Source organism: Mus musculus, chromosome 4 (assembly GCF_000001635.26).
Source record: "Mus musculus strain C57BL/6J chromosome 4, GRCm38.p6 C57BL/6J".
NCBI lineage: Eukaryota > Metazoa > Chordata > Mammalia > Rodentia > Muridae > Mus > Mus musculus.
In genome coordinates, this window is record NC_000070.6 from 120,854,029 (window position 1) to 120,875,987 (window position 21,959).

Consider the following 21,959-nt stretch of genomic DNA (forward strand, 5'->3'; position numbering starts at 1 on the left):
ATATTGTGAAAAATCCCTTCAGGACAAAACTGTCCCCAGTTGAAAGGCACTGCCACAGGTGGCAAAGGAGCTAATATGGGTCATAGGCCCCTTACCTGAAGTCTGAAAGTATATTGGAAGTTCCTTTTTTTTAAACAAAGGACTTACTTTCACTTCGTGTGTGTATGTGCACACATGTGCTGGAGCCTTCAGGTGCCAGAAGAGGGCATCAGATTCCTTGGAGCTGAAGTAACAGTTGTCTGACTTGGGTGTTGGGAACTGAACTCTGATCTTCAAAAGCAGCACTCTTTTGTGACTCCTGATCTCTCTCTCTCTCTCTCTCTCTCTCTCTCCCTCCCTCTTTCCAGAAAATCTTTTACAGCAGGCACTTGAGCAAGTCATTTCTCCTCCGAAAGTTTCCCCCCTTTTTTTGGTCTTTAAAATGGACTCTATGTTTGTAAGGTGTTTAGCCTTACTGCTCACCATCTGACATTCCTTGATCTTGTTCAGAATAGATGGAGGCACCTGGGAGGTGCCCCCAAGGACAAGGAAGTTTGAGAAGGAACAGATTGTGTAGAAGAGTGGACAGGCAGGGGACAGGAGGAGCATCTTAGGGACTTGAGCGGCCCCCAACCCCTGATTCTTAGAGGTTCACTTCTTCCAGGCCTACTCCTCAAGGATACACCTAGAAGATCCAGATTCCAGAGGCCACGCCCACCTTCGGGCCCCGCCCCATCTGGCCCCGCCCCATCCACTAATCCCTCCCACCAGCCCTAGGCCCCGCCCCTGCCAGGGCCCGCTTCCTCCCGCCAGCCGTGGCTTGGGCTTTGCACCCGGCGGCGACTGAGAACTGTGTGGCGACTGCGGAGCCAGCAGCGCAGGCGGGCGGAGCGGAGCTGTCCGGCCCGGTGGCGGGCGATGCCCCCGTGAGTCTCTGTCGCTGCCCCTCCCCGCCCCGCGTCCCTACCCCTTCGGAGTCCGCGCCCGCTCGGGGCCGGGCCGCGCCTACCGCCGGGTCCGCGGGGCGGGGTCCCGGGGCAGCACCTGCCTCGCCTTGCGGCGCCACTCCGCCAGCGGAATCCCGCTCCAGGCGTGGACCCCGGCCCCACCTCGGGGTAAGTCAGCAGGCCTTGCGCGCCTGCGAGTGGGCGTGGGGAGGGGGCTGCGGTCAGGGCAGGGGACCACGCCGGGAAGGGGGGTTCCGGCCGGCCGCCGAGCGCTACGTAGGGATGTATGCCAGATCTGGGGGGCGGGGGGGAGGGTTTGGGGGGGAGGCTCCGCGATGCGCACAACCTGGGATGACTGTGGGGCGGGGGCTGAGCCTGAGGAAACCTGGAAAATGGGGTAGGAACCCTAGAATCTGGAGTACTTTGCTGACGCTCAGGGTTTCACCTGGGGCCCTGATCTTCAACAGCATTGCTTCGCATGGCATTTTTGCAAAGTGCTTAAAATCCCTCCTGGAAAGGTAGCCTGCCTTTCTCCCTCCTGCCTGTACCCTGGTTGGGAAGCGGCCACTTTTTCCTTCCAACGTGACACCATTGTACCCAGAGAAACACTCCCCTTCTTAGTAAAAAGGAGAGAGGTGGTGCTCACGCAGCTTCAGGGTGAAAGAAGGGGCTTCTGGGAAGCTGGGAAAAAGTGGTCAGGGGCACGATGGGTCACCCAAGGCTTCAAGGAAGCTTGGCAAGACCCTTCATGGGCTATTCTGGCATCTTGTTCATTTGGGAGAATAGGTCTCCTTGGCTGGCTTCCTGGTTGCCTGGATCCCAGGCCCCCATTACCTCTGTACAACCCAACCTCAAGGAGTGGGTTTCCCCTCCTAGTATCTCAGAAGCGAATGAATGGTCCCTCTATAGCTCTTGTAGTCCCTGGCTAAGGTGGGAAATGTTGTAGCTAAGCCAGAGCAACAAGGGGCCCTAGCTAGCAGTGCCATCAGGGGCCTTCAGGGCTTGGGCCTGGGGGAATTGCTGTGTCCAACCCTGTCTCTAAGGGTGATATCTTGGAGAGAGATGGAAGGCAGCTGCTTTTCCTATTGCTCTGTTCTCTGCTGGTGATGACTTCTCACTGGGTTTTGGGGCCTGAATGGTGGAAAGAGGGTCTTTCACCAAGGGATTGACAACCCATCTCCACAGTTGCTGCCAGCCACCAATCAGTCCGTAATCACAATCACGCAACTGCCAACTCTGTCCCCATAGGCAAGTGAAGAGGATGGCCCAGTGGGACACTCTCTGGGCAGGGGCCTGCTGGGGAGGGGTCCATGCAGTTTGTGCTTAAACCAGGTATTCAGGGACTTCCTTGGGTTCTCCAACCATCTGGCCGTTTACAAGGGATAGAGCCCCAGAGCTGATTAAACTTGTCTTCAAATCCCGGCTCTGCTACTTTCTGCCTATGTGATATGAAAGGAAGGAATCACCTGCTTTCTCCGAGCCTCTTTCGGCAAAACAGTCCTACGGTTTTAGGAGGAATAAATACAGTGGTAGGTTTGAGCAGCTTCTCCCTGAGCCCTCCTGAGCTCAGTGGGTAACTGCTGAACTATAAGCAACACTGTGCCAAGCATTTGCTGGGGCAGGCATGCTGGAGCCAGGAGCTGAGGACTCAGCAGGGACCTTAGTCCCTTCCTCCAGGGGATGTGCTCAGTGTAGGTGTTGGTGTCTTAACTGTTCTTGCTCCCTCTGCCACTCCTAGTCTCTGGACATTGATTGGATTTTACTCTTTGGAGCCCGGGCTTGAAGCTGCTGGCTGGCTGAGTACTCAGAGCTGCCGCTGCCGCTGCCTCTGGTTCTCTGCTGCTCACCCTGAGCAGTTTCTGAGCTGGGGGGGGGGGGGGGGGGGTTGGGGGCAGGGCTGTCAGGGGTCTGGGTAATATCTGTCCATAGCTAGTAGCTGGCCCTTTAAGGAGTGAAGAAAACAATTATCAGGCCTGGGCATTGCATCAGCTGGAGCCTGGAGGGTCTCAGGGGAGGGGGAGGGAGGCTGGTGGTTGATTTCATTAGTGCCATGCGAGATCTCTCACCTGAGTCTGCCCCACTCCCCAGCTGAAACCTTTTACCCCCAGGTGCTAGCCGCCCCAGGGCTCTTTGACCTCAGGAGCCCTACTTTGGAAGGCTTTTCTGTGTCCCCTACTCTTGTCAGGAGCCCAGGCACAGGGGTGTAGGGAAGTGCTGACTATGGCAATGGCTCTTGCCTCCAGCATTCTGCTGACTTGGGGTGCAGAGCACTTCTCCTACAGCAGTACTTTGCTGATAATGGGGGGGGTGCCTCCCCCATTTGCATTTGCCTGGCCTGGGGGTGTTTCTCTCACAGTGTGTACAGATGACTTGGCCACCGGCCTCTTTTCATGGTGGGGCTGTGTGCACAGGGATATCTGATACTGGATAGGAGCTCTGTGGGTGAGATGGATTGGTTTTGAGTAGTGAGTCACAAGGGTGTGGGGTCAGTGGCAGAGAGAAGACAAGGGACTTGGGCATCGGACAGAGTAAGGTTCATGTCCTCCACTTGTGACAACTACAGCTTTCCAGCTCACCTCCCTTGCCTCAGTTGGCTTTGGAAAGCAAGAATTATTGCTGGGCTTGGTGGTGCATGGCTGAATGCCTTGTGATAGGGAAGGCAGGGGCAGTAGGGTGGTTGTTGTAGGATTAGTCTACATAGCAAAGTCCAAGCCAGACAGGGCTCCAGAATGAGACCTTGTTTCAAAACTGAAACTCAAACCAGGTATGCTTTGCATCCTGACTGGCCCAGCTACCTAGAAGGTGCTTCTGGGTTAAGTGTGATGTCAGACTATGCAGCCAGCCTAGGGCAGGTGGAACCCTCTCCGGTGATTCTCATCCCTTGCAAGTTTGGACTCTTCACACTTAAGAGTTCAAGATAGCTGAATAGAAAGAGCTGAGTCTGATGGTACACTCTGTAATCCCAGCGGATGGCGAGTGACTAAACTGAGCCACATAACAAGTTGGAGGCCAGCCTGGGCTACACAGGACCCTGTCTCAAACACAAAACAAAACAACCCAGGGTACCTTTCAAGGTCACTTCACAAGAAACAAGAAAGGGAGGCAGAGGAGGAGGGAGCACTCTTGCCTCTGTGGTCAGTCCCCCAGGTGCTGTTGGTACACAAGCTGTAGGGACCAGGCAGCACCTTGCTCTATGGCTATCACTCTAGCAGGCTCATGGTGTAGAGCAGGTGATTACACAGGTGACGTGCTGAGAGCAAGGTTCATAGACCCACCACTGCAGGTTGCTCCCCTACTTTGAGGTTCTAGAAGGGCTGCCAGAGAGGCTATCCTCTTAGCTGAGCATGGAGGATGCCATGTAGGCAAAGATGCAAGGATGATAGAGGCAACAGTGTTTACAGCTCCCGGTGGTGTAGTGGAGGGGTGTGTGGCAGGCTCAGAGACAGCCAAGCTCCACAACCCTGGATTAGTGGGATAGGAGAGATGTGAGGATTATCCTGAAGCCAGAGGCAACCCCTAAAGGGTTTTAAGGATTGGAGACAAGGTCAGACTTCCAGAGAGTGTGTTTTGGAACCTATGGGCACAAGTGAGCCTCCTCGTGAGTGACCTTTTGTCCTCTCTTAGCCCCTCCCTTGAGTAGCAGCAGAGGTGGTACCCAGGGAGCCCTTGTTTATGTGTCTCTTCCCAGGAGGGAGGCAGTTCTAATCTCTCTAGATACCTCTCTGTGGGCTGAGCCACATCTCAGCCTTGTTGACCGAAGCTCAGCCCTTGGGACCAGGTTTTCCCAGCCTCTAGGGAGTCAGAGGGCAAGGTGTAGAGGTTTGAAAACTGCTATGTGTTTGAATCCTAACCCAGCAGTTCATAAGCAGAACAAGATGGTATCTAAACTTTAATGTCATCAACTATAAAACGGGAAGAGGAAAGTGAAAAATCTCACTGGAAATTGTAAGGCCTGTGTCAGGCCTCACACAAGGGCCATCGTGGGAGAAATCCTGTGCTTAGTAGGACCACGTACTTTTTAATTTTCTGCTGCCGCTGTCGGAAAAGAGTGGTTTTGAACAAGGGACCTGAGCTGTCATCTAGCACTAGGGTTTTCATGTTACCTAGCTCACAATCCAGAGAGGACGCTGACTTGAACATAGCTCCTGAGTGGAAGACATCAAAGATGGGGGGAGAGGTGAGGGGTAGTGACTGTCTGTGTGAAGGCAGAAGGGTATTCGTGTCAGTGAGGCTTACGTGGTGATTGCCCTATGGTTCCTCTGCTAAGTGCTTTACACGCCCACTCTCACCACTGAGGAAACAAGAGTCACCCTCTCCATCGCATAGGTGAGGGAGCTGAGGGTCCTTGACCACAGCCCCACAGTTTATCAAGAGGAAGACCTGAGTTTCAAAGACAGGGTATCTGTCTGGTAGCAAGACAGCAGGCCTAGGCTAGGAAGTTTCCACCTGGGTTAGGGGCTGTCTGAGCTGAGCCTGGAAGAACTTGGCATGCATGCATTCATTCATTCATTCATTTCATAGGCTCTTACTGTGTAGTCCTGTCTTGTGTGGCTGCTACTTTCAACTTGTGGCAATTCTCCTGTCTCAGTTCCTCAGGTGCTAGAATTATAGACATGCACTGTCATGCTTGAAAGGGAGAGCTTGGCTTTGCCCAGAGGGATGAAGGGCTACAGAGGAAGGGAAAGCTTTTATCTGGACATTTTCTAAGCCCAGGGTATGCGCCTTGACTGGGAGAGGGAGATTCAAGGCCAGATGCCTTTGGGGTCTGAAAGCCTTTGGCTTCATGATTCTGACAGTGCAAGCCCAGAATGGCTGGCCGCTCTACTCCCAGGTCCTGCTGTTGCCATGGCACCTGTGTTACACTGATCCCTCTCTTCACTACATTGCCCCCTCGCCTGTCTTCCCTAGGTCATCTCACTTACTCTTCTGAATTTAGTCATCTCTTCCATGTTCAGTACCTGGTCTTACTGCTCCCTAGACACCACCTAAGGATGGAACCCAGGTCCCCAGCTCCACCCACCTGCACCTGCTCTGCTTCCAGGGTCCCTGGCTTGTCTCTATCACCGTCACCGTCACCCACCCACTTGCTCAAGCTGGAAGCTGGAAATTCTCCTGGACACCTCCCTGTCCTCGCCCCCACAGCCAAGCATAACAAGCCTGGTTCTCCAGCGTTCCTCTCTCAGGTCAGGTCTGCAGCCCCTCTTCCTGCTCACACCCCCTTCCGGAGCAACTGCTCTCTGTCACCTAGACGCCGATGACAGCCTCCTGCCTGGATTCCTTACACTCTCATGACTGCCCCACTTGCTGTCATTTGGTAGGTGTAGCCAGCACGATCTTCTAAAGATAAATGTTTGATTGTGTCATTTCCCTGCTTAAAACTTCCAGGACTTCTTAGAATAAAATCCAGATTTACTGACGCAGTCTCCACTCCAAGGCCCCGTGTAATCTGTTTCTTACCTCCCCTTTTTACATCATCTTCTCCCATTCTTTCTTAACCTCCACGGAAGGAGGTTCACACATACTGTCCTGGATGCACACCCCATCCTGGGGCCCTGCTGACTCTTCCCAAGTGTTACCACAGCAGAGAAGTCTAAAAGTGGAACACTTCACATCCATGAGACCACCACCTCCTCCTCCTTTTCCTCTTTCTCCTCCTGTGTGTGTGTATCTCTCTGTGTGTGGTATGGTTCATGTGCATGAGTGTGCAAATACACATATCCATGATACGGTCTCTCAGTACACTGCAAGCTCATGGTCTTGGCTCTAAGCTGACTGGCCAGCAAGATCCTCCCACTTCTGTCCCCTAATCCCAAGCACGCACACACACATACACGAACACTCACATGCACACTCACACACACACACACTCACACAGCCTTACCTGGCTTTTTACGTGGGTGCTGGGATTTGAACTCAGGTCTTCATGCTTGCACAGTGAGCACTTAGAGAGACTGAGCCTCAGACCTAGTACCTTGTACTTCCTCATGACGCTTGGCACCCTTTATTTGCTTCCCATCCTCATTGCTCACCTGAGCATTCAGTGGGTCTGGCACCTGTGTTACCTAGCCCTGACACATAGTAGGTACGCAGTGAGTTGGCTGGTGCATGAAAGAGCAAGTACTTCATCCTGACGCCTCCTCAGTGGCCTCTCTACCGCCAGGCCTTCCTTTTTCAGTCTTTTCTCCACCCATCCCCAGAGTGATCGTTCCAAAACATAGAACTGACCTTATCACCCCCTGCTACTTAAAATACTTCAATAGCTCCCCATAGCCGGCAGGAAAAAGCCTCGGCTTCTTAGCATGGTATTCAAAGCTCTTTATGATCTGTACCCGACTCCCCATCCATCCCCACCTCTCCTGCTTCCGCAGCATGCTTTGAACACCTGGCTGTCTCTCCAGCAGGCCAGGCTGTTTTGTGCCTCTGTGTACCTACACTTGCTGTTCTTCCTGCTTATGATGGCTCGCCCGCCCCTCCCCTTGTGTAGGACTGTTTGCCCGTCCAGTGTGGTTACCTACCCTGCCCTCGCAGCATCAGTGTCAACACTACATAGGTGTCTCCTTCCAATAAGCCTGAGGCTTGGGTACAGTGTGTGTTTTTAGGGTGTTCATCCTTATATCTTCAGTAGCTTCTCTTCTGTCTTAATTAGGAAAGAGCAGGCAAGCCAGCGTTAGTAATAAAGGTTTGTTACAGGTAATGGGGTGTAGGGTATGGGGGTGTGGACGGATGGATGAACAGACATCACTAGTCTAGGGAGGCGGGACCTGGAAGGCCAGGAGAATTTGAATCTTCATTCTCTGCATCCTGCTGGCTGCCTTTGCCTATCTGTCCCCTGACTGGATTCTGGTATCATGACCCTGGATTCTGGCCATACTCAGAATTAGCACCTAGGGCTTGGCAGATCTAAGTCCAAATTCCCAGGAGAAGATCTGATTGGCTCTGAGGGAGTTAGGTGTTACTCTGAATCACTCACCTTTAATCTGCTGGGAGGGATCACCAAGTCAGACATAAACGAGGCTCCTGGAACCTCCTTCAGGGGTGTATGTGTCACTGTTAGCCAGGCAAGGGCTTTAGAGGATATCTGCTATGTATTTAAGGTGGAGCAGGCAGGTGGGCAGACAACCTTCTATGCAGACAGTGCCTAGAGAAAGGGGGCCTGGAATTGTGACTTAAAGGGAACTCATTCCAGGGTAATAGTGGCTAGGGCAGGCACGGAAGAACTTGTCACATGTGGTTCAGGGCCCAAGCACACATAGGATGGGGTAAGGCAAAGTCTGAGCACTTAGAACTGCATTTCATCATCGTCTCCCTCTAGTGCTAGGGATCAGTTTCAGAGCCTTGTACACACTAAACAAGTCACCATCTACCAAGCTACATCCTTAGTATTTGAACTTTTGAGACACCATCTCACCATTTAGCCCAGGTTGGCTTCAAATTCACATTCCTCCTGCCTCAGCCTCCCAACAGGCATTGAAACACCACACCAACCAGAATTATCTTCCCTCCCAAATCATACCCATCCTTTAAGACTGAACTTACAGTAGTATTATAGTATTACTTATATATAACACTTATAGTATTACTATTATATACATTATATATATAGTACAATATGATAATAATAATATAATTTCCTTTCCTCAGTGAAGAACCATCTCGTGGCTGTGTCACCAGCCAGTCATTGCTGACCTGTGTTGATTCTGCTCTTCCTGTTTTCGTAGTAATAAACTATTTGACACTTACTCTATACCAGGCACCATCCACACGGTTCCATTATGTTTTAAAGATACAGCTGTGCTGTTATTTCACCCATTTTGAAGACAGGAAAGCTGAAGTTTGGAGAGGTAGTGTTGATGATGCAGAGATGTTCTGCTGTATAACTCCAGGGCAAAACTCCTGCTCTTGGCTACCTGCTTCTGCCTGTTTTCTCTTTGGGGTTGTGAGAGCCCTGTAAGCATATGCCAGTACCCATGCTTCTGCCTTCCCCACTGCCCAACCTAGGATCACCCAGAGTGAGGGTGATGTCATCTGTGTGGGAGTCAGATCTCCTGCTAGTTGATCTGCCTTGTGGGGCTATATGACTGTGGGCAAGTCTCTTAGCCTGTCTGGGCCTCTTCTCATCTTAAAAATGCAGATTAAAATTCCTGCTGTGAGTTTCCTCTTAGTTGGGGGACTATAGTGACAAATTATAAATATATAAATAGGAAAAAGTAACCCTGAACAATTTCTCTTTTAGAAATTTGTATTTATTTGTGTGTGTGTGCGCGCGCGCGCATGCACAGTAACACACATGTGGAGGTCAAAGGACAACGTGTGGAAGGAAGTTCTCTCTACCTCCCACCATGTGGGTCTTAGGGATCAAATTCAGGTCATCAGGCTTGGTGGCACCTTTACCTGCTGAGTCCTCTCATCAACCCCAAGTGGAGCAATTCATATAAAATGGTTATTCCAGAATGGGTGGTGGCAACAGGGTGCCAGCCGGCTGCTGTGCTCAGCTCCTTTGAGAGGAAGGCAAGGTGGGTGGGCTTCCCATATGGTAGAATGGCACCCTTAATGGGACCCAAGATGGTGTGCAGGGACTCCCAGATCTGCTGTGGTATAACCTCAACTTACTTGGTGAGAACATTAATTTTATCTCAACTCTAGCATGTCCAGGATCACCTCAGGGAGAATGAGTTTGTATCGTTGTGAATGCCTCTCAGAACTCTCCAGTTCCTCCCCACTTTCTCTCAGTAGAGAGAGCTCTGATAGGGGTGAACGCTGTGGTTGGAAACTCCGTGTCCCTGAACTGCAGTAACAGATCTTTGCTTGTTTGGTTTGGTTTTTTGAGACAGGATCTCATGCTCCTAGGCTGACCTGGCATTTACCCTGAAACCCAGGTTGGCCTCAAACGTCTGGTGTCATACTGCCTCCACCTCTCTGGCGCTGGGGTTACAGTGTAAGCTGCCAGGTTAGTACAATTAGATTCGTTTCTCTTGAGTGGGTGAGTAGGTGATTGGGCACATGCCACCGTGTACGAGTGGAGATCAGAGGACAACTGTGCGAGTCAGTTCTTCTCCGTCCATCACGGGGATCCCAGAAGCTGAACTTCAGCCATTAGGGTTGGAGGCAGGGGACTCACCAGCCCATAACATTGTTGTTCTACTTTACTTATGTTTACAGTCTTTTCCTATTTATTAACGGTGATATTGACTTTTCTGTTTATAGTAGCAACAGATTTCTATTGAAAATAATTCATTTAAGTTGAAAGTGTCAACTTAAAGAACATAATGGACAGGAGACTGGGGTTTGGCAGGAATCATCAATGTGGTACACTGATGTGTGGAGAGTGTGGTACACTGATGTGTGGAGAGTGTGGCACACTGATGTGTGGAGAGTGTGGCACACTGATGTGTGGAGAGTGTGGCACACTGATGTGTGGAGAGTGTGGCACACTGATGTGTGGAGAGTGTGGCACACTGATGTGTGGAGAGTGTGGCACACTGATGTGTGGAGAGTGTGGCACACTGATGTGTGGAGAGTGTGGCACACTGATGTGTGGAGAGTGTGGCACACTGATGTGTGGAGAGTGTGGTACACTGATGTGTGGAGAGTGTGATACACTGATGTGTGGAGAGTGTGGCACACTGATGTGTGGAGAGTGTGGCACACTGATGTGTGGAGAGTGTGGCACACTGATGTGTGGAGAGTGTGGCACACTGATGTGTGGAGAGTGTGGCACACTGATGTGTGGAGAGTGTGGCACACTGATGTGTGGAGAGTGTGGCACACTGATGTGTGGAGAGTGTGGCACACTGATGTGTGGAGAGTGTGGCACACTGATGTGTGGAGAGTGTGGCACACTGATGTGTGGAGAGTGTGGTACACTGATGTGTGGAGAGTGTGATACACTGATGTGTGGAGAGTGTGGTACACTGATGTGTGGAGAGTGTGGTACACTGATGTGTGGAGAATGCAGAGTTGTGGTGGGGCAGGGAGTCAGAGCTGTGCACCTTTTGCCTACGGAATCTTGGAAGTTGTCCCTCCCATCTGCCTAAAAATATTGAAGGTTTTTCCTGTTGTGTTGGCCTGCTCTCCTCTGCTTGTTCTGTGCTCAGGCTCTCCTCCTCCTCTTCTTCCTCCTTCTTCTCTTCTTCCTCCTTTTCCCCTTTCTCTCCATCTTCTTCCTCTTCCTCCTTCTCTCCCTCCACCTCCTCTTCCTCTTCCTCCTCCTCACTCTCCCCTCTTCTCCTTTTCTTTCTTTTTGGTGGTTCTGGGGATCAAACCCAGGTCTTCACACATGTTTTCTCACTTGGGCTGTTCCTTGATTTTATTTTGGGTTTTTGTTTGTTTTGGAGGAGTGGTTATGCTTTGAGACTCTTGCAATGATCTTACTGCAGACAAGAGAATTTGTGTGTGGTCCCCAAAACCTGTTTGAAAGGGCCTGTTGGTGTTGAGATGTCTGGATGGGGTCAGGAGAGACTCTCGTTCCATACCAGGACTTGGGATAGAGTGGTAGATGGGCTCCAACATCATGGTCCTCCTGTCTCCATACACAGCATTGACTTTGGAGCTCCCTAGGAGCCTGGAGCCCCAGGCTGCAGCGAGGCTTTGGGAGTTGCAGGCAAGGGAAACAGTCCTCAGAGCTTCGTGTCCCAGAGCTTGGAGCCCTTAGGACAACAGAGCTAAGGGGCTTTGGATTCTTCAGGGGCCCCATTTCCCAACTCCTTCTTCTACACACCTCTTTGTGCCTGTTTGTCCCTGAGGGCTGAACTGCAGCGACCAAAAACACCTCAGAAACTAGGTTTTTCTACAGGGCTCAAGTCCAGAGCAGAAACTGCAGAAGGGAAGGAGGAAAAAAAAGAGAGGGGTCTGTCTGTGTCCTGCCTAGTCACATGCATAGCTTGTGTACCTTGCCCTGGCACCAGGAAAGTAGGAACCTGGGCAGAGTGTGGGTGTGTGCTGTGTATCTATGGAGAGAGGGGGTCACTGTCAAGACATATTGTGTGTGTGTGTGTGTGTGTGTGTGTGTGTACACGCACGTGCAGATCTAATGGGTGGGATGTGTATGTATGTCTGTGGTCATTCCATCTCTGATGTGTGCAATGGGTGTCAGTGATGCATAATGATGTGTGTCTGTGCACATGTCTGTGCACATGTCTGTGCTCTGTGAATGCTTGTGCTTCATGCTTGAGTGCCCTGTTATGGTAGCTTGCATGCTGGGTGTGGTTGTGCTTAATGTTTGTGTATGTGGCCTTCTTTGAGCAGTGTGTGTCTAGCTCTGGGTGAAGGTGTTTGTTTCACAGGCCTGGAAGAGACCTGGGGATGAAGGAAGAGAGGCTGCCTCTGTCTGTGACCAGATCAGCTGAAGCCATGCTGGATATGAGAGGAAAGTCCCCAGGGTGGGCAGTGGGCACAGCAGCGGCGCCTTCCGGCTTGGTGCAGGGCTGGTAACTGGAGCCCCTTCCCTCCATGAAATATTGATCAGCTTGGAAGGCAGCCCTGACCAGGGGAGGGGCAGGCAAGGAGTGTACGCTGGCCGCTGTCCTTGGTGCTGCTGATGCTGTCCTGCTGAGCCTCTTTGCTCAAATGGGAGCTACCTAAGGAAAGGCTTTGAGCCGAACACCATTAGCAGTCCCTCTGCCCCCTGATGAGTTTGCCTGTCTCTGCCAGGACACCCTGTAGGTTTTTTTCTCCCTATCTACGATGGGGGAGCGTGAGAAGCAGGTGAGTGTCTTACTGAAACAGATATCTTTCAGGGTGTTTGCCCTAGGTTGGTCCGAGTTTACACATGTCTATAGTATTCACCAGACTGTTAGTAGCACCCCTGTCTATTCTCACAGGGGTCCTGGTGACGATAAATGATGTGCATACCTGCTGTGAGACAGAGTCAAACACCTATTCCCTTGTACCTCTGGTCTGCCTGGGAGTTCTGTGGCCATGTAGGCAAACTTTACATGTGCTTGGGGGTGCAGAAATTGTTTTTTCAGTGCTGGGCTGAGATGGACTAAGTGTTTGGGAGCCTCATCCTACTGCATCCCAGGCCATCCCCAGAGTATCAGACCCTTCCCTGCCAATCCAAATTCTACCTTTCCTGTTGGATGTGGTGGTACCCAACTGCAATCCTAGACGTTTGTGTAAGAGGTTGCAAGGCCAGCCTTGTCTACGTAGCAGGGCCCTATCCATCCAGCCAATTAATCAATTAGTGTCCCCTTTGGCTTCTCCTGCTTCTGAGGCAGACCTCTCTGTGGTCTCTACAGTGAGGTGGTGTAGGATTGTCCACCTGTATTCTCAAGTCATCTTCTCTGAGTTTACCTTTTTTATGCCTTTATCTAACCTCAGCACTCTGGAGGCAGAGACAGTCATATATCTGAGTTCTAGGCCAGCCTGGTAGACAAATCGAGTTCCAGGACATCCAGGGCTACACAGAGAAACCCTATCTCAAAACAGAACAAAATAAAACTCAACCAAACAACATCAAAAGAGAGAGAGACAAGAACTCACTCTGCAGCACAGGTTACCTTGAACTCATGGGATTCCTTGTGCCTCAGGCACAAATGTTGGAATTATAGGCCTGAACCACCATGCCCATTGTCCCCTGAGCTCAGTGGATCTGCTTCCTGCCCAGTGGCTCCTATACCCATAAACTGCAGTGTTGGCTTAGACTCCTTGTGACCCATTTTCGCTTTGGCCAGGTTTGTTCTCAGGGACCTCAGGCTCTGCGGATGGCACCTTACATCTCCATCTTCCCTATAAATCAGCGTGGAGTCCATTTACCCCCTTCTCCACAATGTGTGCCTTTACTCCCTCTAGTGACTCCCGAAGCCCCTCCCTGACTCATGCCTACCCTTTCCCCTTCCCTCATGCAAGGCAGCAGTCTAGTCCTTCCAACCTGTATGGAGCAGCTGTTCTCTCCACCAGCCTGTTTCTGATTCTTCACGAAGTGCCAGATTGATCTCTGGAAAGCATGGTGCTTGAATCGTGTTAGATTTCATTCCTATGGGATTAAGAGACATGCTTCTTAGCTCTACAGTCAGGGCCCCTCATTGACTGCTTGTAAGCACTCTTTCCAGCCCCCTCTTCCCTGTTGTGTTTACCTTCTCTTCTGCTATGCTCTGCTTTTGAGCCAATGAACATGCCTGTTCCATGGACCTTCCCAGTGGTCCCCACTCTTTTCCTGTCTTCCCATTCCCACCCATCTTCTGCTCTGCTCCATACTTCTTCCTGATGCTCTCTCTGGTTCTCCCCATCCTACAGTGTTCTTTCTTTTTACGGAGCACCCAGAGTTTTCCCTTGGCATCTCTGGTCCATGAGTCCTGAGACCATGGTCCACAGGCCAGTAGCAAGCTGGTGAAAACTACACAATTCCAGGCTCCATCTGTGAGCCCTAGAGTCAGAATTGCATTTCAGCACGATCCCTAGGTGATTTGTGTCGGCGTCTGAGCCTGAGAAGCACTGGTTTGTATGTTCATTAAGTATACTGTTTGTATTGATGCATGGCCCATCGCCAGAATATGGGAGGATAATCTCTGATGCCAAGTTTAGCACCATCAGGTGATGGCTGCCATGTTGGCTAGGTTCCACAGTCTATGGTGGAGGAGTGGATAGTGGAGAAGGCCAAGAAGACCGTGTAGCCTTCCCACCTGGAATCTCTACCTGCCCAGGCCTGAGCTCCAGCTCTGTAACTGTGCAGAAAGTACTCTGGCAACCCAAGGAGGAGTCGATTAATCAATAGAAAGCAGTCCTCAAGCATGGAACAGAACTTGTCCCTGTCTCAGAACACACATGGGTGGGAATGTCTGTTATTCTAGCACATGGGTGGAAATGTCTGTTATTTTAGCATATGTTTTGGAAAGGAAAATATTTATTGTTTTTTCCCCTTTATTATAGCATTAATGTGGTTTCTAAAGTAGTAGCTTTAGAAAACACAATATGTCACATGAAGAAAATAAAACTGACTCATGGATCCTCTCTCCATCAGCGTTCATTTAGTACTCTTGGTTGCCATTCATTCTTGCAGTAAATATTTACAGAGCCCTGCTATGTTGTCAGACCCATGCCAGGTCCTGGGATTGAGGGTGAAGAACACAGTTCCTGTTTTTAAGCAGCTCACAGCCTGAGGCTGGGTATGGAAGACAGGCACTGAAGAAGTCACAGACTGCGGTATATTCATTTCCCAGGGCTGCTGAGACAAAATAGCACAAGTAAGACAGCCCAGAGCAGCCTGGCTCTGTTCTCCCACAGCTCTGGAGGTTGGGAGTTGGAAATGGAGGTGTCTGGCAGGTCGACTCCTGGTGGCTACTAGCAGTCCTTGGCTGGTTGCCTCCAGTCTAGACTTACATACCATTCTTCCTTGCCTCTCTTCAGTGCTGTCTTCCTGCAGGGGATACAAGCTGGAGCAGGGACAACCCCACCCTCGCCACCTTTCAGGATGACTTTAATCACATCTGCAAAGATCACGTTTTCAATCAAGGCCACACTTTAGGTACAGGGCCTCAGGACTTTAACTGTAACATTCAAGGGCTGACCAGAGTTCTGGAGCAGCAAGAGGGGACTGACTTTGCCCTGGAAAGTTGCTAGGAATGATGACCTTCAAAGGGGAACTGAGGGGAGAGCAGGAATCAGGTAGGCAAGGGGGCGGGGGACAGACAAGCGTGCAGTTCTTGGAACATGGCAGTAGGGGGAAAATGTAGAAGAGTGCCCCAGGTAAACAGGAGACACAGTGGCACTTGTGAAGAATGAAGAAAAAGAAGTTAGTATGGTCCTATTACAGGATAGGGCAAGAAGCCAGGATGTAGTGGGACCTACAGGGGGAAGTCAGGGACTGAAGTCAGGACACAAGATGGGGCTGGGGTCAAGCAAAGGGGTTGGGTTCATCCTGTGTAAAGACCATCTCTTTCTGTGACTGACCATCCTGGGGGCTGAGTTGCTCTAAGTTGCTGTTCTGAGGGGATACACAGAGCCATGTCCTCGGGAGTCCCCTGGCTGGGAGAAGACACATGTCAGCTCTGAGCCTGGAAGGAAGCAGGAGGTGGCCCTTGCTTTCCATGTGCCTGTTCCCCGGCCCAGAGTCTGCTGGGCCTGTGAGGAAGGCCACTGAGCCCTGGGGCTCCGTGAGGGAGGCTCGTGACCACTGCACCCTGCATTACTGTGAGGGCTGTGATGGAGAATGTGTCCAGGGCCTGGGTGGTGCTCTGAGGTGAGAGACCCAGATGATGGGAGGACACAGATCTCTCAGGAACGTATTTTCAGTGCTCTGCTTTCAGGGACTGTCTGGAGCCTGGTGCCTTCCGTCATAGAAGGCCCCATGGGACTCAGCTCATCCTTTATCACACCCTCAGAGAGCTCTTCCTTTTCTGTGTGTGATGGGAGAGGACCCCAACCTTACCCAAAACTGACTGTAACTGCCTCTCCTGGACTGGGTGGGCCAGTCTGCGTGGAGGAGAAGTGGGTCAGCTGGTAGCCATGGTGACAGCAGCTGCTCCCTGCCAGCTTCCCATCTCTTTACCACAAACCTCACCGATGAGCTTCTTTGTCCGGTCTAGCAGAGATGGGGCCAGGAGAATGGGGTTGGGGGTTGCAGTGTGTATGAGTGTGTATGTGTTCAAGCTCATGCAAGAGCCTGCTTCAAGCTGGTGTATGAGCCTCAGCCTAGGGAGCCAGCCTCGGGATAACACACGTCTCGCTTTCCTGCCAATGGAAGCAAGGGGCTTTGCTGTTGCTCCTCTGACTGGGCAGGGCCAAGGGGAGGAGACACTACATGTGACTGTATGAGGTGTGTACACAGACTCTGAATAGCTGTGTGGCCGCTTCTGTGTGTCTTTGTGTGGGTGAGCGTCTTGGTTGGGGCATGTGCATATCCATGAACACATGTGTCTCTAAAACGTGGATAGTGGGTTTGTATGATGCTATCATGTTTGAAACTCTCTCTCACTCTCTCTCTCTCTCTCTCTCTTATGCTATCATGTTTGAAACTCTCTCTCTCTCTCTCTCTCTCTCTCTCTCTCTCTCTCTCTGTGTGTGTGTGTGTGTGTGTGTGTGTGTGTGTGTGTTGGGAGTGTTGTTGTCTGGAAAGACAGAGGTCTCCACACTAGGAGATTAGGTGAGGTTTATTCCCCACCCCACCCTGGCAGCCTGTGCCTCTTGGACTAGCCTGCCTCGCCCACCACACACCAACCCCTGTCATCTTCCCACCGCTCCCTAAGTAGAGGAAGGAGGGGCTAGAGTTAGGTCCTCTACCATGGTGAGAGGCAGGGTTCTTAGGCACCAGCTCCAGCATCTAGCACAGACTCTAGATAGATGCTGACATAGCTACCCACCATCACAACTGAGAGGTGCATATGTCCCCCACACACCTAGAGTGGTGTTTGGGGGTGATCTTATTAGCCCCTGGACTTCCCTCTGAACACGCTGCACGGGGGTGGGGGTGGGGTTAGGAACCAACTCTGGAAAAGTGTTTACCATGTTCCAGGCACCGTCGTTCTCAGCAAGCAGGTAACTGCCCAGCTGGAAGGCGCACACGTACCAATCTTGTTTTGTAACCTTTTATCTACCGCTCCTAAAGCAGAGCACACGTGGTCATCCCACTTTAGGGAAGAGGAGCCATGTGCTGGGGGTTGGAGGTAGAAACTCTTCGACTCTGCTTATGAGTAGCAGGCCCGGCTGTCACTGTCTAGCTCCTGAGCACGTGCCTTTGGATTTTTGTTTGTTTTGTTTTGTTGTTGGTTGTTTGTTTTGTCTTTTTCCATTAACTCCTGCTGGTCCATCTGACCCATAGTCAGCTGGGAAAGCTGGGTAGGTCTAGGTGGTCATCAGATTCTTCTCGGAAGACATGGAGGGCTTGGGCCTCTGGGCGACTTTCTCAGAGTTAGGAGTGCCTCCCACCCGACTGCTGGCTCCGGCACTGGACCTATGGCAGTGGTTCTCAAGCTGGGGGTCTGGACCCTTTCACAGGGGTAGCCTAAGAGCATCAGAAACCACAGGTATTTACACTGCGATTCAGAACGGTAGTGACGTTACAGTTATGAAGGAGTGATGGAATATTTTATGGTTGGGGTCACCACAGTGTGAGGCGCTGTATTAAAGGGTTGCAGCATTAGGAAGGGTGAGGACCGCTGGTCTAAGAGACAAACAGGTACTAGGGAATATACCAAAAGCAGACAGAGGATGGGCCCAGGGCTCCTGAGCATTCTGGCCTGCATGAGTCCTTCATTATTAGAGACTGTGTGGTGGCACCTGCCTGCCATCCCACTTAGGATGTGGAGGCTGAAGGGTCAGGAGTTCAAGGTTGTCCTTAGCTATAATGAGCTGGAAGTCAGCCTGGGCTGCTTGCGACCATGTCTCTAAGGCAGATGGAGCTCTGAGTTTGTGGCCTCGAAAAACAAAACAAACAAACAAAAAGGAAAAAATATCTGAATACTGGGAGGATTTGCTCAGTGTCCCACAGCTGTCTTCAGCGTCTGTTTCCCCTCCGGCCGCTGCTAGGATTCCCAGGGACAAAGGCCTCAACTTGCTGTCTTTTTGTGCTCGATTCTGTTTCTTTGCAGACCCTGTCATCGCATTCCTTCCCCCTGGAAGCCTGCCCTGATTGCCTTTACTTCCTTTTCTGGAAATTGCTATCTCAGCAGAAGTGAAGCTTTGTGCGATTCCCTAGGGGGTGTGCTGTTGAGAGAGCACAGCCCCTTGTGATGCGGAGCACCACACTCAGACTCAGCAGCTTGGTGAGTTTAACCTTCCCTTCTAGGTGAGAGGGAGGGAGGATGGGAACTCCTGACGGGTGATGGGAATCCGGGCTTTAGAAGAAGGGTTGGAGGACAGCCTTGGATGTATCTCTTTTCCATTCTGAGCCTTGATCTCCCTAACCGATGTTGAAAGGATGGAGTATTGAGGGCATGACAGTTTGGGCTCAGAGGCTGCTCTCCTGAGCTGGTGCTGGAGCACTGTGTTGAGGGCCTTCTGAGGTCTGTCAGGTCTCTGGGAACAAGATGGACTATTGATGTCTGCTGTAGGCAGGTAGTGGGGAAAGATGAATGAGCCTCAGTCATTTGCAGTCCTTTCCTGCATAATGGTACAAGCACCCTGGGATGAGGTCCCTGGGCCTCCATGTTGTAAGAGGAGGTGGTAAGTTCATCTTGAGCTCTTGGGTGCTTCATTGCTTGTCAAGGAAAACTGCTTGGCTTGTTAGCCACATCATCAAGGATGCAGGGGGCTTGGTAGGGCCTTGAGAGCTCCTCTAGGAACTGTGGAGTCCCTAGGGGAGCAAGATCTCAGGTAGAAGTTCAGCTCCCAGGGCAGAGAAGGAAACACTAGTCCCATTCCTGGGTATCTCCTGTTGGAACCAGTTCCTCTGCTGCTGTGTAGTGGGTGGGCATCATTGCCAAACACTGCTGAGTGAGGTCTTTGCAACTCAAGGAGCCCTCAGGAGCGTCATGACCTTGAGGTGTCATGAACTGGGCAGGGAAAGAGCCTGCCTGTACAAGCAGGGGGATGCTTGATATGACCTTCATGGAAAGGATGTAGTTCATTTGGCGATCATTCGTCTCCATCAGTATGCAGCATACTATGTTCTGGGTTCTATTAGGACCTCGTTAAACCCCGGCTCTGCCCGCCTTCCCTTCCAAATCCTTGTGATTTGACAGCTCAGGGGGTTGCAGTGCAGTGGACTATCTTCCTCTGGAACCCAGTGTGATTGGACCCTGTGTCTCTGGCTCCCTGCAGAGAGGACTGAGAGACATGTTATTGTTACCATCTTATTCCATGGCTCCTTGTTTTGAGACAGAGTCTGATGTAGCCCAGACTGGTTCCAAACTCATGGAACTACAGATGACCTTGAACTTCTGGTCCTCTTGTCTCTACATCCCAAGTGCTGAGGCTACATGTATGCCAGCTAGACAAGCACTCTGCCAGCTGAAGTCTGTTCTGAGCCCCACGAACCCCAGTTCTGCCCCTGCCTGCAGCATGTAGTCTCACACTCAGTTTCCTCGACAAAAGGACTGTCCCATAGCACCTGATGTGACACCTTCCATTTAACACAAAGATGAAGAAACTAAGACCCAGAAAAGAAGACAAGAGGAACCTGCTTCTTCCGACCCACATCCTGATGCCCAGCCCTTCCAGGTTTCTGTAGGACGACCTGTGCCCATGACCTTAGGCCTAGCACTTTGCATGTGTTTCCTCCTGCCTTCTTGAGGAGTAGCTTGTACACTAGGATCACCTAAGCACTCATCGGTACTAAGGAAGGATGCTTGAAGATGAGAACATGGCTCTTTATGGTAGAGCCCTGGCTGTCAGTCTGCTTGTTAGTCCATTTATTATTCTCGAGTAAACATTAGCTCCCAGGTTAGCACGGTCTGGAATTCTGTCCCTTCTCACCCCTCAAGTGTCCTGGAGGCTCACCAGGGACGTGTTTGCTTTTCTACTTACGGGCTAGGATCTCTGCCCCTTAAATGCTTGGCTTGGGGAGCTTGGACTTTATCATTGTAGATACTTTCCTTGCAGTTTTCTCAAAGAACTCAGAAACTCAGGGTGGATGGAGAGGCAGGGGCATGTCGGCCTCTTTATAGACTCAGGAGACCCAGGTTCTAATCCAAGCCACGGCACTTCCTAGCAGAGTGGGACAAGCTGTTCTGCTTCTCTGAGACTCGCTGTTCTCATCTACCATGAAGAGATAACAAGGCATCTAGGAAAGCTACTGTAGCGGGCAAATTAGACTCACACTGTGGCAGAGTCACAGCATCAGATAAGCCCTGTCCCATCTTCCACCAGAAGACTGTACAGATGCCCCCAAACCCACGCAGACTGGCACAAGAACTGGAAACTAAACAGAGGAGATCACCACAGGCCACAGAGACTTTCCATTAGCTCTCAGGCTGGTGGGGGCTAGAGAAATACAACCCCAGAGTCTGTAGCACCACCCAGGACAGCAGTCCCCACAGCCCCAGACGGCGGAAGGAGGCTCGACTCACCCCCCTTATCCTCAGCCTTAATTCACTGGGTGGGCTGACAGGAGCCATGTGACAGAAGGAGCAGTAGCTGTCCTCAGTGGCGTGGGGACTGTCTTCCTCAGCTGCCAGAAAAAGCCCCCCTCCCCTTCCACCTTCATTTCCCCTGCACTTTTCTACATCCTTTTGAAAATTCAGTCTCTCAAGCAAAATGTCCTGACCCTTGGGATGCACAGCCAACCCAGGAAGACTGGATGCCAACATAGAAGTGAGGTGGTACAGAGAATAAAGAGATGGCTTTCTTACTGTGCCTGAGCACAGCCAACTAATGTGGCCTTGGACTTAACAGCTAAGTCACCGAGCCGGTGGTAGCTGGAGACCCCACTTCTAGGGCTGGAGAGGTGGTTAAGTAGGTAAAGGACTTGCTATGCAAATGAGGGCCTGAGTTCAGCTCCCCAGCTAGTCTGGCCAAATTACTGAACTCCAAGTACAGTTAGAGACCCAGTCTCACAAAATAAGGTAGAGAAGGATTGAGGTGGAGGCTGGATGCCAGTCTCTTGCTTCCACACATACACATACAAACACAAAGAGACTCCATCTCTGTGTAAGACAGGGCCACGACGCCTGCCATCCCCTCCCCCAGAGTGTTCTCAGAGTCCTCTGTCCTCTTCCTTGGCTCTTATCGTAACCAGCATTAAATATTTAATGATACAATTAGTTATTTACTGTCTGTCTCCCCTCCTGGACTGGAGGTCTTGGGAGGGCAGGACCAAGTGGCCCTGGCTTAGTGCTGTATCCCTGGCACTCAGCCTTGGCCTTGGAATTTTAGGAAATTAAACATTTGTTGAATGCAGTTAATGAGGACAGTAAATTTTTGTACTTTGGAAAGGGATTTGGCAATATAGTCTAAGAATTTTTTTTAAAGCTCTAATATCAGGCAGAATGCTTTTGGATATAATGGAGAACACTGATTCAAACTGGCTTAGGCAAGAGAAAACACATTCTTTCTGAACTGAGTACCAGATGACAGCAGGCTCCAGGTGTGACCTGATATTCTCTGTGCTGTGTACTGTGGTCCTCAGCAGCGCAGGCTTCTGCCTGTGGCTATGCTGAGGTG

The 21,959-nt window shown here is 51.1% G+C and overlaps 1 protein-coding gene across 2 annotated transcripts in view; it reads left to right on the forward strand.

Moving 5' to 3' along the window:
- The first annotated feature begins 750 nt into the window (after positions 1 to 750).
- Positions 751 to 21,959, forward strand: part of Rims3 (regulating synaptic membrane exocytosis 3) — a 41,802-nt gene continuing 20,593 nt past the window's right edge. Inside the window, exons 1-2 of one of the 2 annotated variants that reach the window (XM_006503102.1) lie at positions 751 to 905; positions 18,449 to 18,622. The gene's annotated coding sequence lies outside the window, so the exon portion shown is untranslated. Of the gene's footprint in view, positions 1,095 to 18,448; positions 18,623 to 21,959 lie in introns of both variants that reach the window. The other variant, NM_182929.3, reaches the window with a different exon arrangement.